Source organism: Glycine max, chromosome 15 (genome assembly GCF_000004515.6).
Source record: "Glycine max cultivar Williams 82 chromosome 15, Glycine_max_v4.0, whole genome shotgun sequence".
Lineage (NCBI taxonomy): Eukaryota > Viridiplantae > Streptophyta > Magnoliopsida > Fabales > Fabaceae > Glycine > Glycine max.
In genome coordinates this window covers 44,964,792-44,983,190 of record NC_038251.2, presented here as the reverse complement: position 1 = coordinate 44,983,190, position 18,399 = coordinate 44,964,792, and the positions used below count along the sequence as shown (strand labels likewise).

The 18,399-nt window shown below is 32.2% G+C and overlaps 1 long non-coding RNA gene and 1 pseudogene across 4 annotated transcripts; one reads left to right on the top strand and one right to left on the bottom strand.

Moving 5' to 3' along the window:
- Window positions 1–462: 462 nt before the first annotated feature.
- LOC100798744 (protein NAR1-like) lies at window positions 463–5,052 on the top strand (annotated as a pseudogene).
- A 3,317-nt stretch (window positions 5,053–8,369) lies between these two features.
- On the bottom strand, window positions 8,370–15,953 carry LOC102668464 (uncharacterized). 4 transcript variants are annotated; one of them, XR_003264734.2, is made up of 8 exons: window positions 15,724–15,953; window positions 15,452–15,589; window positions 12,266–12,329; window positions 11,968–12,050; window positions 10,316–10,369; window positions 9,894–9,968; window positions 9,718–9,792; window positions 8,370–9,623 (listed from the first exon to the last, which is right to left on the bottom strand). It is a non-coding gene; the product is annotated as an uncharacterized lncRNA (long non-coding RNA). The 4 variants fall into 4 exon arrangements; XR_005888657.1 differs by lacking the exons at window positions 15,452–15,589; window positions 15,724–15,953 and adding an exon at window positions 12,709–12,744; XR_005888656.1 differs by lacking the exons at window positions 15,452–15,589; window positions 15,724–15,953 and adding an exon at window positions 12,507–12,552.
- Between the last annotated feature and the right edge of the window lie 2,446 nt (window positions 15,954–18,399).

Here is an 18,399-nt window from a genome sequence, read left to right as displayed (position 1 = left end):
GAATAGCTTCACATAGAAGGTGACAATCTAATTGATGTCCATTACCCACCACTACGTGAAGAGGGGTAGTGGCTTGAGGAGACAAGCCCAATTGGTTGACTAAATGCTCCTGAATGAAGTTGTGGGTACTACTCCCATTAACTAAGATCACCACCTTCTGTGGTGCAAGGTGGCCCAAAATACGCAAAGTCTTAGGAGCTAAATGGCCCAAAAGCGTGTGAAGGCTAATCTGGGCCTGAGGCGGGTCATGAGAATTAGGTGGGTCAGGTAATGGGTTCATGGCAGGGTTATCTTCTGGAAAACCCTCATCATCTTCTGCAATCAAAAGAAAAGCCTTAGAGGCACATTTGTGGCCGCGATGGAACTTTTCATCACAATTGAAATAGAGGCCACGCTTTCGCCGCAAGGCTAACTCCTAAGGAGACAGTCTCTTGATAGGTAGAGAGGGGAGTGGTTTTGACGATGTGGGTAGCAAAGGGGAGGAGGATGACGCCACAGAAAAGGAAGGAGGAGACAAGGTAGTGAAAGATGGAATTGGAGTAGGTTTGCCAAGGAAGGAGCGTTGACTGTCGAGAACCTTCTCCTCCTAGAGGCAGGCCAAGCGAGCGGCTCGTACCAACATCAGTGGTTGCAGGGCCTGAACTTCATGGTGAATCCTTGGGGTCAGGAAAAGCTGTGATTGTGTCTCTTTCTCCTTAGTTAAGGGCTTCTATTGCAGTTCATTTTGGCATTTCTCCAATTCGGGTGACACTTTAGATATTGCTTTGGTCATAATATTTTCTTGGGTCAGATATATTTTTGGTTACTCTAAAATGTTTTTATTTTGGTTTTTGTCATTGTAATTATTTTTTATGATTTTAATCCCTCCAAAATCTAAAATCACTAGATTTATGGTTTGTTTGGTAGGAGAGAAAGTGGGAGGAAAGAAAACTCGTCTAACAAAACATTTTTGTCTGCTTGTTTGGAGAGAGAATGAAAGAAAAAATTGTTTTTGTAGATACAATAATTTAAAATTTTCCTTCCTATCATTTTATTTCCAATTCAAATTTTAAACCTTTTCTTCCTTCTCTATTTTCCTTCCATCCAACCAAACATACCATTAGTCCCTGTTGCTGACAGACTTTCTTTATATTTGGGAAGAAAAAAAAAGTCCAACCTTCTTGTTCCCCTGACTGTCAGCCAAACTCTTGGCATTACATGCTTTCAAAAAGCTGACAAGATTTTTTAAATCCTTGGGAGTGAAGGCAATTTTTTATAGAAGTTGCAGTAAAGATTTGACCCTTGTTGAATCTTGTGTGGAGTTCATCACAAGGTATATGACAGAAGCACTTGGTTGATGATGAGAAGACTAAATTAAGCCTACCTATGATTGCATTAGCCTACCTAGGTATAGAAGTTAAACATATCAAGATCATAGTATTGGCAAATTGTGTCTGTGAAACACAGAGACTTGGACGTTGGACATAACTTGACACATGAATAATGACTCGAAAAAATCCAAAATATAAGAACTCAACAAAGTGAAGTGTATTAAAAATTATATAAGTTATCAATAAGCACATGTGTTGGGGTTAGAAGTTGAACTTGTGTAGAAATCTTGAAAAAATGATTTTTTTTTCTTTAGACTTTTGAAGTAGAAATGTAGATGTTGTGTACGTTGACGACTATGGTCTGTGTTTCTCATTAACATGGCTCTATGTTTATGTTGTGATTGCTTCTTACTATTTCATTTTTTGTGTTAGAAATATAGGGTTGGGGACTAGAATTACTTTTCAATGTGCAGAATAGGTTACGGTTATTGATGTGAACATCTATGTGCAGATTGGGTATCCTATGCGAAAAAGCAAGTTGGATCCTTTGTTCTACCTTATATTTCATCAGTAAAGATTCTACAACAAACGATTGGAGCAATCATAAAGAACTATGTGTGCCAAGAATTAGGACTTAGGTTGTGTATTAACTCCAAATTATAATTTGAGATGGAAAAAAACATACATTTACCTTGAAGTTGAGGGAGGTCACTTAATCTTTTGATGATTATGATGCCTCAACCGTTAGTCATATGATATATTTTTGGCACAAAGCAATTTCCAGAGAGTTATATGCAGAGTAAAACACATGAATGATTTTTTTAACTGGCCAAAAGAAGTTTATCGTGTCATTGTGATGCCTTGTTATGATAAAAAGCTTGAGGCTTCTAGGAATGACTTTGCTTCCCTATTTGGGTACCAAGTTGAAGGGCATGAGAGTGAAATTAACATGATTTCAGAGGTAGATTTAGTATTGAGAACTGGAGAAGTTTTGGAATTGATTCAGGTTATAAGTTTGATGCATTCCCTCTTTTTTTGTCATTTTTTTCTCACTTTTAACATAAATAATGGATGCTAATGAATGTTTGGGTTCAATCTTACAGTCAAAAGAAGTTGATTTTAAAAGCCTAGGTTTCTTCATCTTTACAAGAAAAACTAGTAATTAAGTGTAACATGTTCACTAAAAACAATCCTTTTGTAGTGAATCATTTATTAAGAAAAATAAATAAACTAAGAGACTCCTCTGGACAAAATGTATGAAACTAAGTAACTAACTTTTGCTTCCATTATCTAATTTCATGTGTTTGTAAAACAATGGTGTTCAAATGTAGTGTGGTGCTTTCAAGCTAATAAATATTAATGAAGAAGGATACATTTATGGGGTCCATAGAAGCTTTGGAGGTTATGCGGAAACAATTTTCCGATGTGCTGCTAAAAAACATTTTGGAAGACAGATTGATGACTGCTTGACCTTTAAAAACATCAGGAATTCGGATTTTCTTACTCTGGAGGCAAGTTCTTGTGAACTTTATAACATTAGTTTTATGCTTGTGAGGAAGGTTGTTATCAGTATCTATTGTATGAATATCTGACTATTTAAGTATTTATCCATTATAACAAATTGGACAATTGGTGTTTAAGAACCATTCATTGATGACATAAATTTCCAAAGTAGTTTCTTGATGTGTGTCATTTAATTTCTCTCATCATTTCTTTGAAGTGAACATTTTTTCATGAGTAAGAGTCCATGATTATCCCTTCACCAACAATCTTTGCTTGTTGTTTATCATTCTTTCATCATGCAGTGCAATTTATGTTGCTTTGGTCCCTGAAAGAAAGTTTTCATCTATGCAAATTAGTTTTGACGGATGAAATTGTTTACACGTTGACAATTATAGAGCCTCTTCAAGGGACAAACCTAACATAAGTTGTCACTTTTTGGGATAAAATTATGTATTAACTCGAAGATAATATAGGGTTTTGTTGTGCCTTGTATAGCTAGAGTTTGTTTATCTGGGTATATATAATATAATGCCAAGCTATATAATGATGTAGATGTTGAGACTAATGTGTATGTCCAAGATTAAATTATCATGAAATCAATTCTAGTTTTTATAATAAAGTATTTTGTTTCTTTATCATATTTATATTGTTTGATAAAATAGTTATTTTGATAAATTCTTTGATTATGGTTAAAAATTTGTTATCATAACAGATTATGAAAAATGAGAAACATATCTTTTATAATTTTAATTTAAACTGATCTTGATATAAGATTATTGTGAATAACACATAATAATATGCATAGATCAATATATGTGAAAGTATTCATTGCATGAATATTAATAGGTTTTATTTATTAATTTACACATATAGATAATGAACACAGAGATGGGATCATTGAACTCAAATGAGGTTTTCTAATGGTTAATGTTACCTTAGATTATCAATAGGAAATTTTTGAGAAGAAATGTATTTTTTTTAACATGAGATTATCATAATAATTAATAAGTCATTTGTTATATTTTAATTTCGGGATACCTAATGTTTCAAAACACTAGTTGAATGGACATTAAATATGATTGAATACTTGTAGGATTAATGATTATTTAAGAAAGAATTCATCTACTCTAGGTAATGAGTTTGAACTTATAATAAAATTAAGATCTTAGCCAAGACAATTGATTGAAAGAAAAAGTAAGTTTCTTGAGTCATTCATGGTAAGTTAACTTATTAGAGTTTAACAATTATACCACACTCTAGAGTTAACTCTGTGCTATATTGATGGAAAAAGATTATATCATTCTTCTAATGGTTCTTGAGAGTTAAGGATGTAAGGAGTGTTGCTAGATGCCTATCTTAACAATTGAACAACTTTCATGCTTGAGGAATTGATATGCAGGTATTTATTTATAGCATAATTTTATTGTGATAGTATTTTTTTGAACCAAAATAGATCCTTTATTCCCCTGTACATGTTATGAACACAAGTTTTTCTATTAGTAGATTTAATGGGCTATTAGTTTTCATTATTCCATCTAGATTTATTTTTCAAAATTAGGTTTTTTGGTCTGGGATTATTTATTTTATTTGTTTGGATTCTCATTCTGGCTCAAAATAGGATTATTTCATTAGGATGTTTTGCTATGTTGGGTCTACAAATAAATCGTAGGTATAAAAAATTGAGTCACTTTTTGCTTAGTAATAATAGATATTGTATTTCTTGTTACATTGGGAGAGTTGCTGAATCCTAATGAAAGAGAGTACCCTACCAAAGCCTAGAGGACATAGAGGAGTACCCTTGCTTACCGTTCTACATATTGTCTTTGTTATGGATTAATAGTGTTGAAATTTGCTCTCTGTTATGGATTACAAAACCTTGTTAACATTGTACAAAAACTTAAAACTGGAAAATGTGATTATCATTTGTTAGAAATCATGGCATGCCCTTCAGGTACCGTGTTTTTCCTATATTTGAGATTTTATTTATTTGTTGGTTTTTGTCATCAATATTTTTTCATGAAGCCCATAAAGTTGGTAGGTATTGAACTGGAAAAGAATGTTTATTGATTCAAGTTGCTTAAATGGGGGAGGTCAAACTAAACCAAATTCAGGGCTATCTCCAAATGAACTGAGTCAATTGTTAGAATCAAAATACATGGAAAATGTAAGTAGTATTATCTTAGAGAGGTTGAAAAAGTCATCTAAATTGTGCTTACACCTAAATATAGTGATGTGTTGAAAGTCCCACATAACAGGTAGTTGTGGGCAAAAGGAAGACATGTTGAAATCCTACATTAATTAAAGATAGTCTTAAGGTGGATTATATAAGTGAGAAATAATTTCCACCTTACAAGTTGGTTTTATAGGATCGAGTTAGACCCAAAATGACAAGAAAAGCTAATATTATTAAAGATATCACAAAAATATTTTTCACTAATGTCTCACATTGTTTCTTGTTTTTCAAAGAATCAAGATACTTCTTGTAGTTTCTCATCCAGTATCCTTTCTCCTTACAGAAGAAACACTTAGCATCACTTTGGTTATTCTTGGCCTTGTTGTGCATGGGTTTGGTCACACCACCCTTAGATTTTGTGGGGCAAAGCGGATATTGGCAAAAACAAGCCCTTGGTTGCTTGGTCAGTAGTTTGTTCTCCGAAAAAAGAAGGGGGTTTAGGCCTTTTTAATCTCAAGGACTGGAACCTTGCGCTTCTTTCTCATATCCTGTGGGACTTTCATTGTAAGAAAGATTCTCTATGGGTTCGGTGGGTTCACCATTACTATTTCAGAGGGAGCGATGTGTGGAATTACAATACTTCTTCATCAGATTCAGTTTTGATAAAGAAAATCATTCAAATAAGGGACTTTATTATCTCCAAAGAGCTAAGTACGGAAGAGGCCAAAAAGAGGATTCAATCTTGGAGCACCAATGAACAATTGCTTGTTGGCAAAGTCTATGAATACATTAGAGGTGTCAAGCCTACTGTTAGTTGGTGTTCTATTATATGGAACTCAGCAATCCCCCCTAAGATGACTTTCATTCTATGGCTTGCTAAAAGGAACCTGCTGCTTACTCTTGACAAAGCTGCTTTTTTGAACAAGGGTTCCCTCTGCCCTTTATGTTTAAATGAGGCTGAGTCAAATGCTCATTTGTTCTTTTCTTGCAGGAAATCTCTCCAAGTTTGGGCTCACATTCATGATTTGGCTCTTTTTCGCAGGCGTTTCACTTCTTTGTAGCACATTATTGACTCTTTAATTAAGGGAAGATCTACATCAGGTGTCCAAGGAAAATTTCGTTGCCTGGCTATAGCAATTACAGTCTACTGCATCTGGCTGTCTAGGAACAAGCTGATTTTTGAAGATTATCAATTTTCTGTAGTTGAGGTTATTAGTAAGATTAAGTTTTTTTTTGTATAGACAAGCGCACCTGTTGCATTTGTTTTAGCATCTTGATATAGGTCTTCTTGTATTAGGGAGACTTTTGATTTTCTCTAGCTGCGGGGTATGCCCCATTTATTGTTGTATCATTTTGGGTTTAATATAATTTACATTTTTCCCAAAAAAAAGAGGCTTCCTTTTTGGTCTATATTTTCCCTTGCCTTTCTTCTTGGAGTTCTTGCCAACAACAATGGTAGCTTCCTTTTCTTTGTATAGGCGATTTGATTCTCATAATCAATCAACAAATTCAACATCTCATGCAAATCTTAGTTCATTTTGTTCATGTTGAAATTCACGATTAATTGTGAAAAAGTATCAGGGAAAGACCGCAGAATCAAGTCTTGAGAAAGCTCTTTCCCAAGTTTTCATTTTGACTTCTGAAGTTGCTCTATTATTAGATCAATCATTTTAAGGACGTGTGGTCCAACTTGAGCATTTACAGGCATTGTGAACTTGAACAAAGTCTTAGATATCTAGTATTTTGCAGTCTTGCTCTAACTACCATACATCTTCTTAAGATGTTTGATGGTTTCTTGTGGATCCAGATCCTCATGTTGCCTATGGAGTTTCAAAATCATTGATGCCAAAATAATGAATTTGTCAATAAGGGAGTGTTCCACATACTTCTGATAAGTATTGGTTGCCTATTTAGGTCAAGTGCTTCAATAACATGCTTATCAATGTGTCAATAAGCTTCTCGTGTATGAGAACACTTTTCAAATTGCGATATCAGTCATCATAATTGACTCCAACCAATTTATGAGATTCAAGTATTCCACGGAGTAAAAGTAAAGACATACTATCAATCAATCATGCAGTAAAACACAATTATGTTAGAACATATTTTCACATTTAAAAAGAAGACAAAAGAGTTACAAAATTAATTAAAATATTAATTAAAATCATGAATGAACTACTTGGTTGCCAAGTCATTTCTCATACATATTTTAAGGAAGAGAAATTGTATCATATACACTTTAAAGATTATCATACCTCATAAGTTCTTGGTTGTTAGATTAATACTATTGAAATCTATGAATTAAATGTAACACTATCATGAGTAGTCAAAATGTTTAGTATAAAAAATAATTTCGAAAATTACATCTCATGCTATAATTAATTATTAATTATAAGTTTCCTTTCTATCAGGTTGTTTCTTCTTATTATTAACCATTAATCATATATTAAAAATGTTTCATATACACATCTCACGACACTACTACAAATGAAGCCTTTTATGTCGGTTCTGCAAGACATTTTACGACGGTTTTGAACCGTCGTAACACACAGTATCGTAAAATGTGCCAACATATACAACGACGGTTTCAAAATCGTCTTTATAAATTGGACTTTCTAAGACAGTTATTCCGACAACCGTCTTAGAATGTCTCGTTTGTTAAAGATGGTTTTTGGTCTTTAACCGTTGTAATAGGCCAACTTTCTAAGACGGTTCTACGAATCCGTCTTAGAAAATTAGACATACTAAGACGGTTTTTCCAATAACCGTCTTAGTATGTCATTTGTGTGTTAGACTTTTTAATTCATAGCAAAATACCAGGTTATCTACAAATGTCAACTAAAACTACAACACTGCATTGGGTTAAATAATTTTCCAAGCAACAATTTTAACAAAACAATGTGAATGAAAAACAATCAACCTTCAACGTGCATGTTGGGTTTGTGGATCTGGTTCAACCCGTGTCCGGTGGCTTAAAATCAACATGTTCTTCATTTATAAGGATGGGGTAGATGGAACTACTTTTGAATCTAGAATGAGTATTAGTAACATATGTGGTTTAATAGAAATTACAATACAATTCAACAGTGTTATGTTTTTTACATAATTTTTACATATATACTATTAATTTCTTAAAATTTAAAAATTTAACTACTATATATCTCATATAGTGGTCCTAGTAATAATTTATTGAGGTTGAGGGAGTGATGCACTAATATAAAGCAATACAAATCACAAGACATATCCCAAAAAAGAAATTGCAAGTGTTAAGTAAAATAGAGAAAGTAAGGTTCATCTGCAAATCATTCATGCTAAAATTGATTATTATTGTTATACACATAGTGAAAGTAAGGTTCCTCTGCAAATCATTCCTACACCAGTCACGCACCCCCCCCCCCCCACTCCAACTTTACTCATGTTCCAGATTAAGTGTTTTTCAAAGTAGAACTAACATCCCTAAAACACAATATGTATTTTCTTCAGTAATACTATCAAAAATGACAAAAAAGCTCAGTGCATTTCTTGTGAATTGCTGTTAATTTTAGGCATAAAACATGCGACAGTTTTTCAAGTCATTCTGTTCTGGTTTGGCATAACTATAGATGATAACTCTCGATCAGACACTGAAATCTAACATCAGAAGTTCATATGATTTCTCTCTCTCTCTCCCTCTCTCTCTCTCTCTCTTTATATATATATCCATTGCTTAACATTTGAATTTTCAATCACACAAAGTTTGGACTGACTCACCCAAGCAAACTAGCATTTCCTGGAACAAATGAACTTCCCACACCACAACTAGTATCTGTTGCATTTGTCTTTATCAGAAAATAAAAGAACACCAGCATCACATTAGATGATCATCTTCATAATACATTAGTCTATATAATGATGCTTTCTCAATATGAGAGTTTTGTTCTAATGGAAGATCTTTTTAATTAAAATTTGAACAAGATTATCAAAGGTGAAGTCTAAGAGATAGACATGTACACACACACACATATAAATTCAGTCTGCACAACTAATTTCTTCTAAAAGATATTATACATTACACGCTGGCTGATTTAGGAACCATGATAAGCATCAGAATAATAGCCAAAAACAATTTCAGAGTATACCTTTTCATAATGTTGCTTTGCTATCTGCAAAAGTTGATCAATAGCTTGAAATGCCTTAGTTCTAACATCAATGTTTAAACAATGAAAAGAACAACATGCAACCATTGTCTCAATAAATGACCAAATAACCAACAGTACAAAAAAACGATCTCTATTTAGAATATAAACACAAGAAACAAAAAACAAAGCATCACATAGCACATGTATAAAAATATGTACAAAAGAAGATCCATGTGAGCATATCAATATATAATAAATAGGGAAAAAAGGGAATCAAACAGCAATGAATTACAATACAAAAAAGATGAATCAACCCCCTAAAAATACTAATTAATGGGGTAAATTAAGTCACTGAAATATTCCTCATCTTCACATAGTAAAGGAATTACAAGGAATACAAGCTCATAGTGAGATATAACCTGTTAGGATCAATTGTGAGCACAACAACATTAGGAAGAATCCGAGTTGCAACTTCAGTGATGTCATAGTAGGAACTGGTGGCGCATAAAGCCATAATTCCTGAATGAAAAATTCAAAATTACGTAAAAGAATGTTGGAGGAAAAGTGTAACAATGAAGAAAGAGTTATAGATACATGTGTATGGTTCTGATACCTGCTCCTCTAGCAGGTGGAAAAGTATCACGTAATGCGCGGACTGTAAATGCATTAATCAAAACTCTTTTCTTGTCTACAAAATAGCTTCCAAGTTATTTCACCAAAGAAAAATATGCTAACATTATTAAATAAAGCACATCACACTTTGAATTTCAGAGCACATTTAGAACATACTCCTTCATTTAAGTAACTTCCAATATTGCCTAATAATATGGTAGTATTTGTTCTAATTGCTGGCTCTTCATCAACCTACAAAAAATTGCACATGGTATACATTTGATATATGGAAAACCATGAAAGCATGAACATAAAAAAAGCAAATAATAGAAATAAAAATGCAGATTTTTTCCCTAAATAAAATGCTTGCATACCAATCAAATTGGCAGTCAGGTTATCAGTAAATTTTGAGAGATAAGAGATGTGAACAACATATGCTTCAAAAAAGGATCTATGTACTAATCAATACATTATAGAATTTTAATGGGACACTTCAAATTTTTGTGTCTCCCATATAGGTCTCTCATGTCCAAGATTCTTAGAAACAGTCTAAAATAATTTTTTAAGCAAAAGGGAAAAAGAGTTGGTTGAGGAAGTACCTGCAACTTTGACAAATACTTCAATAATGACCCTGACATTGTCCTTTGAGACAACTACAATTATGAAACAAACCACATTTTAACAAACAATTGTGCAGTGAAGTTTCACCAAATAAATATGCTATAAAATTTGGGAAAGGAGGAGGAAAAAAATAAAGAAAAGGAACAGCACAGGAAACAAGCTCTAAAAAGTACATGATACTTTAAGAGTCAATCAGAATTTGTTGACCATTTAATATTACAAATATCAATGTAATGTAAACTATGCATCTCATTGAAGGTATGATGAACAGAAAAGCTAAATTATGTTAACTAATTTGTTATTTTAATTTCTAAAGTACTTTGTTATTTGACCTGGTATCTCCTATTTTTCTCTATAAATAAGAGAGAAATGGAATCTTTCAGAGCAGAATGCAAACAAGTTTGTGACAGTAGTGTTAGCTGGGAAAGTGGCACTAACAACAGTGCAGTTATTATTGGTGAACTTGATCATGGACACATTAGGTGCTTTGGCTTGGCCTAGAACCTATGCTACGAAATGCCTACACAAAGGTTGCTCCATTTGTTCTTCAATTGATCCAAGAAAGAGTGGCACTAAACACTACTGGTAGTGTGCACAAGTCCAATAAATGAGGTTCTGAATTTGAGTTTTCAGGTAGTGCCACAAAGAAAGCAATCCTATCTTGGGCTGTATTGGAATTGAACATGGAGATGGAGAAATTGACAAGAAGTTATTCCATCTAGACAAATCCAGGTCCTGAATAACACCACCACTACTATTTTTACCACTGATATCAACAACAAAAGGTGGCAATTGACCAGAGAGACAGTTATAGCTCAATTCAAGAACCAGCAAGTGATTCACCAATGACAAAAAATGGTGTTGGAGAGTACCAAACAATCTATTATGGGAGAGATTAAGCTGAAAGAAAGAACGGAGGTTTGTAACTTACACTTCATAATAGATAGGCAACATCTTTTGACTTTCATAAACTAAAAATGGCAGTAAAAGATAGGCGAGAGTCAGGCATGGGTCAAATTTAGGAATAGCTTAAAGCAACAAATTGATGCCTTCATATCTAAGATTGAAAGAACAACACAAAATTTGATGGCATTGGACCAAAATGAACCTCTGCTAGAAAAAGAAAGAGTTGTAACTGAAGACTTTGAAGCTGTCAGCAAACAGGAGAGGGAAAAAAGACACAGATTCAATGACGTTAAGCACAGAAGTTCAAGCTATTTTTTATCTGCCTCAGGCAACCACACTATACAGTAGAGAACAGGATTTGAAAATAAATTAAACATTATTTGAAGAGAAGGTCCGTGAGGCAACAAAAGTTAATTTTGTCTCTCTTCCTCTCTCTCATGGGTCTCCGAATCAAACTAAATTATATACACCTTTTTGGTTTATAAGACAACAACCCTTTAAAACTATGTTTCACTCTGATTTCCCTCGAGGTCTTCAAGACGAATGATTAATACATGTTGATTAAAGATAAAATAACTCAATATTATTATTACAAGTACTCAGGCAAACATGCTACAACGGCCCTCCTACTCTAATATGCCCTCATTATCAATATCACTACAGAAATTGCATTACATTCACAATCAAGTCTCAATAGTACCAGAAAAGTATGTTATAATCTTACCAAGTAAAAAGGTTGGTACAATCTTCTACAAAGCAGTGAGGTAGTTAAGCAACTAGGAAGCGGCTGACCAAGGCTACCATAACCTGAAATAATGTAACAAGATGAAATATCTAAAGATTCAACTCATGAACTAGTGTTAGTATGACTATAACTCGAAGCTTTAACAGGGAAAATAAGAAGCGGATTAAGTAAAAGCCAATGACTGATTCTTAGAATCATACCATTAGTACATTGCCATACAGCATAACAATTTCATGGTATGAAAATGGTATACAACTTCCATAAATAAAAATATTACCAGTCCAAAAACAATTTCAATTTTGTACTTTAAACCTTCTTTGATACCCTCTCAATTGTCCAACCTGAAATGCATATCAAATTGACAAATAACAATAGAAAAAACTTCAAATAACAATAGAGTTCAAATCACAGTTGAAGAACTAATTGTTTGCAAAGCAAAGACGACAACAAGAAAAATAACTAATTGTTAATGCCATGAGTGTTGTTTCTGTTTCTGTTTTTTTTGGTCATGTACCGACCTTGCTGCCACTCGTGGTTTATGTATCCTAGGATTTATCAACTAACATAATAAGGTAAAATAAGAATTGTGCAAGTGGCTGGAGTGAAAACGCATCATTACAACAATATCTAAGGTGAAAGTTAGTGCCACAGGGCAAATAATGTCACCACATACATAATTTTAAAAGGTTGTGTCTTTTTTAATAAAGAGAGGCAACTTACAAAATGAGCCACAACACTGATATTTTCAGCCAATGACTGTAGCAATTTTTGCTTTGCACACCAATAAAAATTGCCGAAGCTTTACAAGAGAGGAAGAATAGTCTATCAGCCATACGCACAAATGAATCAATTCAAGAAACAATATTGTACCACAATAAAAGAATGTTAAACTCAATGTATGATGAAAAACTATATTTTTTCTATAGGTTGTGTTTTCAAGAATTAAAATATGATTATCTTCCTCCTGGAGATAGAGTGAAAGCCAGAAATGGTCATAATTGATCCTTTCCAACTATTGCCACCGATAATAGAAATTAATTATGTTTTGTCATGCTTAGGTGATTATACTGTGATTAGAATTTATAAGTTAGAACAACATCATTGTTAAGTTGTGTCATAAATCGTAATAGTTATCAACTTCTGGGTATAGCTGAGATAGTTATGTTAACAGAAATAGCTGGGTTGATAGTGCATGTGCTATTGCTTATTTACTTGGTTCAAAATCAGAATACAGGCCATCTTTTCCCTAGTATCAATATACAAACCACCTTTCCAAAAATAAAAAAATTACTTTATGCAAAAGAAGCAGTTAGAAAGAAGTTCAAGCAAATGACCATAGGGAATAAATAGATTCATCAAGTAAATTCCTAATAAGTAAAAGTAGAATGAGAAACTTTTCACACTTTCATAGTGTCAATAGAATTGATAGAAAATTCCAAAATAAGAAAAAATTGAACACAACTTGGTCTTGGACTTGTTAAACCTGTGCAATTTTTCATCTTTATTATTATATTATTTCTTAAATGATTTCCCCCTTATATTGTAAGAAAATTCCAAAATTATAAAAATGAAATAAGTGATTTCATCATAATTAAGGAAGTTGCTAGTTTTTTCGTCAAGGTGGTTGCTAAGACATTGCTTATAGCAAATTGTCATAGTAAATAACCAGCAAACTCACAAGCTGTTACATCAGAAATAGAATTAGCAGTTATTCAAATCTTCAAAGTTGTTACATCACTGTTAATTTAAAAGTCAGCTACCGCAACCAAATCCCGTTTCACATCAATCCCGTTTCACATCAATAAATTAATCACCATTCCACTAATAACTGAACAAGATTTTTCAAGGGCTTGTAATACTTTTACTGAATCTGTTGTTACTAATATATCGTATTGTTTATATTACCCCAAAGATACTGTCATAGGATTCAATTCAGACATTTAGTTGCCACACTGGTTATTAGGAGGTATACTTAAGGCTTTCTAAAACTAGGTTTTCCCCACTACAAGCCAAGTCTACTGCTGCTTTGGTGGATGAGGAGTAAAAAAGTGTAACTAAATAAATCACTTGCCTTCCAAAATTTGTGAAACATCTATGTTAGTTGTCTCTTAGTGTTTGCATCATGCTATCACAGTTATCCAACAAACCTGAAAAGTGAGTCAGCTAAATTAAGGTTAGCTTCTGAAGAAGGCTGCTCAAATTTGGCCCACAATCTTATAATTCTAGACATTACTAACTTATAATTGCATCCATTTTTGTATTTGATTGTAATTTATTTATCACCTAAAATATTTAACAGTATTTTTGAAAAATTATATCATTTTTCATGAAAATATAATTAGGTAGCTTTTGAATTAGGTTAGGTTTTGAAAAAGAGGAGTTACTGATGTGCAAAAGTTTTTCCTGTCAAAAGTAGTTCAAAAGTATCGATATACCATCGATCCTTTTTTTTTTTGCAACTCAATTTTTTAACATCCATGATTTATATATTTTTTGGCTAAACCACATGTTTAATTTTATAATTTTTAACTATTTTAGAAAATTTAAATAATGTTGAAGAAATATTTTGAGGCTTAAAGGGGCCATGAAACCACTACTTTCACCTTCTCTCCATCCCTGCTGTTTGGATTTTGGAATAGGAGACTTTGTAGTGAAAAATTTGGAAGAAAACTAAAAACCAATGGGAATCTAAATAAGCAAATGTTCCTTTATTTTGGGACATACGTATAGTTTGGGAAGGGTCAGGGTATACAACAATTATCTCTCTCACAAATTCCTTTTAAAATATTAGAAAGTGTGTGACTGTGACCTGTAACATTATTCTCAAAGAAAAGAGTAAAGCATCCATCTTGGTCTACACATGTATGAGGCTAATACTATGATTGTCACCTGTAACATTATTCTCTATAGGTATGAGGCTAATACTATGATTGTCTTCTACACATGTAATCTTTCTATGTGAAGGACTAAGATAAATATATTATTTAATTGGAGTAGTAACTGGAGAAATAGATTTTAGTCATTACATCCTTTTCTTTGCCACAATCACCTACAAGCCTACTACTAGTAGATAATTTTTAATTTCTGAATACTTGAAAATCAATAGTTCTGTTCTTCAAACATTGCATGCAAGTACATAAGTAATAAAGCACTAGTTACAACCCGTTAACTCGAGTAGGTAGATAAATAATGAACCATTGCCATAGCGCATGGTCTTTAATCACTTTTAAAATTGCAAAATTATTAAATTAATCACACAAACATATGCTTCAATTTTCAAACAACAATTATGTGTACAATGAAGAAACCCCAAACAAAGAATGTACAGGATAGCATGTACCTTGTTAGTACTACACTCGTTCCCAGAAAAGAAACAAAAAATGGTCCAGCATTACATAAACCATACAGTCCACACGATTAAATATTAAATAAAAAATAATGAAAGGGAAAGAAGAGAAAATACCAGCAAGGCGCAATCCAATGGTCCAACATACAACAAGTAATCACCGGTTAACACAACTAGAATTCCAATGCAGTAGAATAATGAGCATATATTGGTCTTCTGGCCACGTCAAAGCCTTGTCTTTTTGGCCTTGATAACCTGCATTCCAACCAACACAGTCAAACATGAAGCTACCCAAACTGAACCACAACAAAAACAAATCAAAAACCAAGAGCAGAGCATTTCACATAACACCACTAAAAATGCACAAAATTAAAATAAAATTACGACACCTAAACATGAACACCTCCTCTGACTTGAAATTAGCCCACCACGCCTTCAAGTTTCTATAAAACCTATTATGGGGAGACAATGCAGGGGACCTTCGATGGCACTCAAACAACGGGCACGAGATACGGCGGCACGAAAGCTAGATAATAGTGGGGATGAGGGAGCTAGGTTGGGATGAAAGAAAATAAGGGAGGTAGCTAGGTTCTCACAAAAGTCATGGGAGCGCGAAAATGCTAGGGTTTCTTGGTAGTAGTCAATACGCGACTAAGCAAACAAAGACGGTCTTTAGGACATAACCGTCTTTGTACCCTAGTAAAAAATTACCATTCTGTCATCCCGTAAACTCTTCAAAGGCGATTTTACGCAAACATGGTCCTAATGTTTGAGTTTATTACAAAAATGTCACCGCAAGTCTTTCTAAGATGGTTGTCTACAACCGATTTAGAATCAACGACGTAAATAATAGCTTTTCTAGTAATGCGAAAGAACATTAACACGTGACAAGTTTCATAAAAGAGTTAACATGCATTTACATATATGAAATATGCACATGTACTGTTAATCAATTTAATCAATGTATATCAATAAATATAGATATCCATATGTACATATCATCACACAATTGGCATTAAAAAAATACATGTTTCAAAAAACTATGTTAAAACTCTATAAATTAATAATGTTAGGACCGGAAAAATTTATTAATTTAGAGAGTTATTAATTTATCGATAAATTAATAATTATTAATTTAAAGAGTTTTTAAGTAATTATATTGTACATACCAAACAAAAAGACAAATTAGTCTATGTCTCTTAGAATTACGTGGCAGCGAACCTTGGGACTCAACGTAAATTAGTAATTACTGTGTTCATATGCATTGGAAATCAATAATGACTTTTGAAGTACACTAAATGTAAACAAGAGGAACAAATGTGTTCAATGTATTCTTAAGCAAGTTTGGCATATATAAATTACATAAATGTGTTAGAGTATTCAAACCATATCTCACAAATAGACTTGAACTTTAAAGGAAAACAAATAACTATTGAATCATATTTCAATAGAGTATAATATTTTTTTTTCAGTTTCTATAAATTATTAATTTATGATTTTTTTGAGACCGAAAATTATAAAGGAATTTCATGAAAAATTATTATTTTATTATTTTATTGAGTTTTTTAATTTTTTATATTGATCTAAGTCGGGACCGGACAAATTTATTATTTTAGAAAGTTTATTAATTTATTATTTTAGAAAGTTTATTAATTTACCGAGTATTAATTTAAAGAATTTCTAGAATATGATAATCATCTACACAATTTGAATTTACTATCCGAAACATGTTAGGACAGAAAAGTTCCAATGGTCTCAAATAAATATCTATAATATATAATCAAAACCATCTAAACAATGAGGATGATCAATATCTAACGCATATCATCGTACATGTTTTGAATGTTGTTGATATTATGTACAAATAAAATAATATATAATGCGCATGATATTTACAATAGCGCATAACAAACAAATATATTAAAGCTTGAAAAGAATTGATGTGACAAAGTATGACAAAGAGAATGCTCATCATGTACAAGTTACATGTAGTTCAATATGGAACATATATTGTACAAGAGAAAACAATAATAATACTCACATGGATCGGACTGTGCAACTTTTGCAGTCTGAATGTACCGTCATAATAAGCCATAATCTACAAGCAAAATAATAGACAGTTTTGTCACATTTCCAAAAATATAATTTAAATACAAAAGATTCATGCCTATGATATCAATTGATAGAAAAAACATATTCATAACTCACGTGGCGGAATAAAATTAGATTCATTTTTTTTTATCAAAATTATATTACATCACATAAGATGTTTAAATGTGTATCTATCTTATATCATAGAAATTCTTCATTACAACATATGTCTACATCCGGCCTAACCTCTTTTATCAACTATTTTGAGAAGCCAAAAAAAAAAAAAACTCTTAAAATTTTTGTCCTTTGGTACGGAGAGAATATGAAAAGAAATAGTAACTCTTATCTCAACTTTCTCTCAACGTGTGCAGGCCAAGGCTTCATTTATAGCAGCACATTGTAAGAATCACTTTTCCTAACCAATTGGAAGCCACTATCTCTCAACCGATTTCTAACGTGAAGTTGTCCCCGTTTCCAACACCAAATATTTTTCAAATTATTTATCTTTATATTATTTATATTTTTTTACTAACAAAAAATATAATAATATTTAATTTATAAAATTAATTAATTAATTAATCATATTAAATTTTTTAATTTAATTAATAATCAAATATTAAATAGTTTATTTAACAAATATTAAAACATACTCATTTATGTGATCATAAGTTCAATATTAAATCAGTAATATATTAATCAAATTAATATATTAATCAAAATAGACATCTAACAATATTCCTTAACATTCAAATAACATGAAATAATATTTGGTACTTGCAATAACTAATAGAAAAATGATGTAATATTTTCTTTTTTTTCATTTATAGCTCTGGATTGACTCTAGAATATGATATTCATGTCAAATTCAAATAAGTTAATCAATAAATTTATTTAGTTAATGACTTAAGAAACTCATTTATTCATTCATTTCATTTTCCTTGCCAAGGATTTTAATTTTATTATAGAACTCAAAC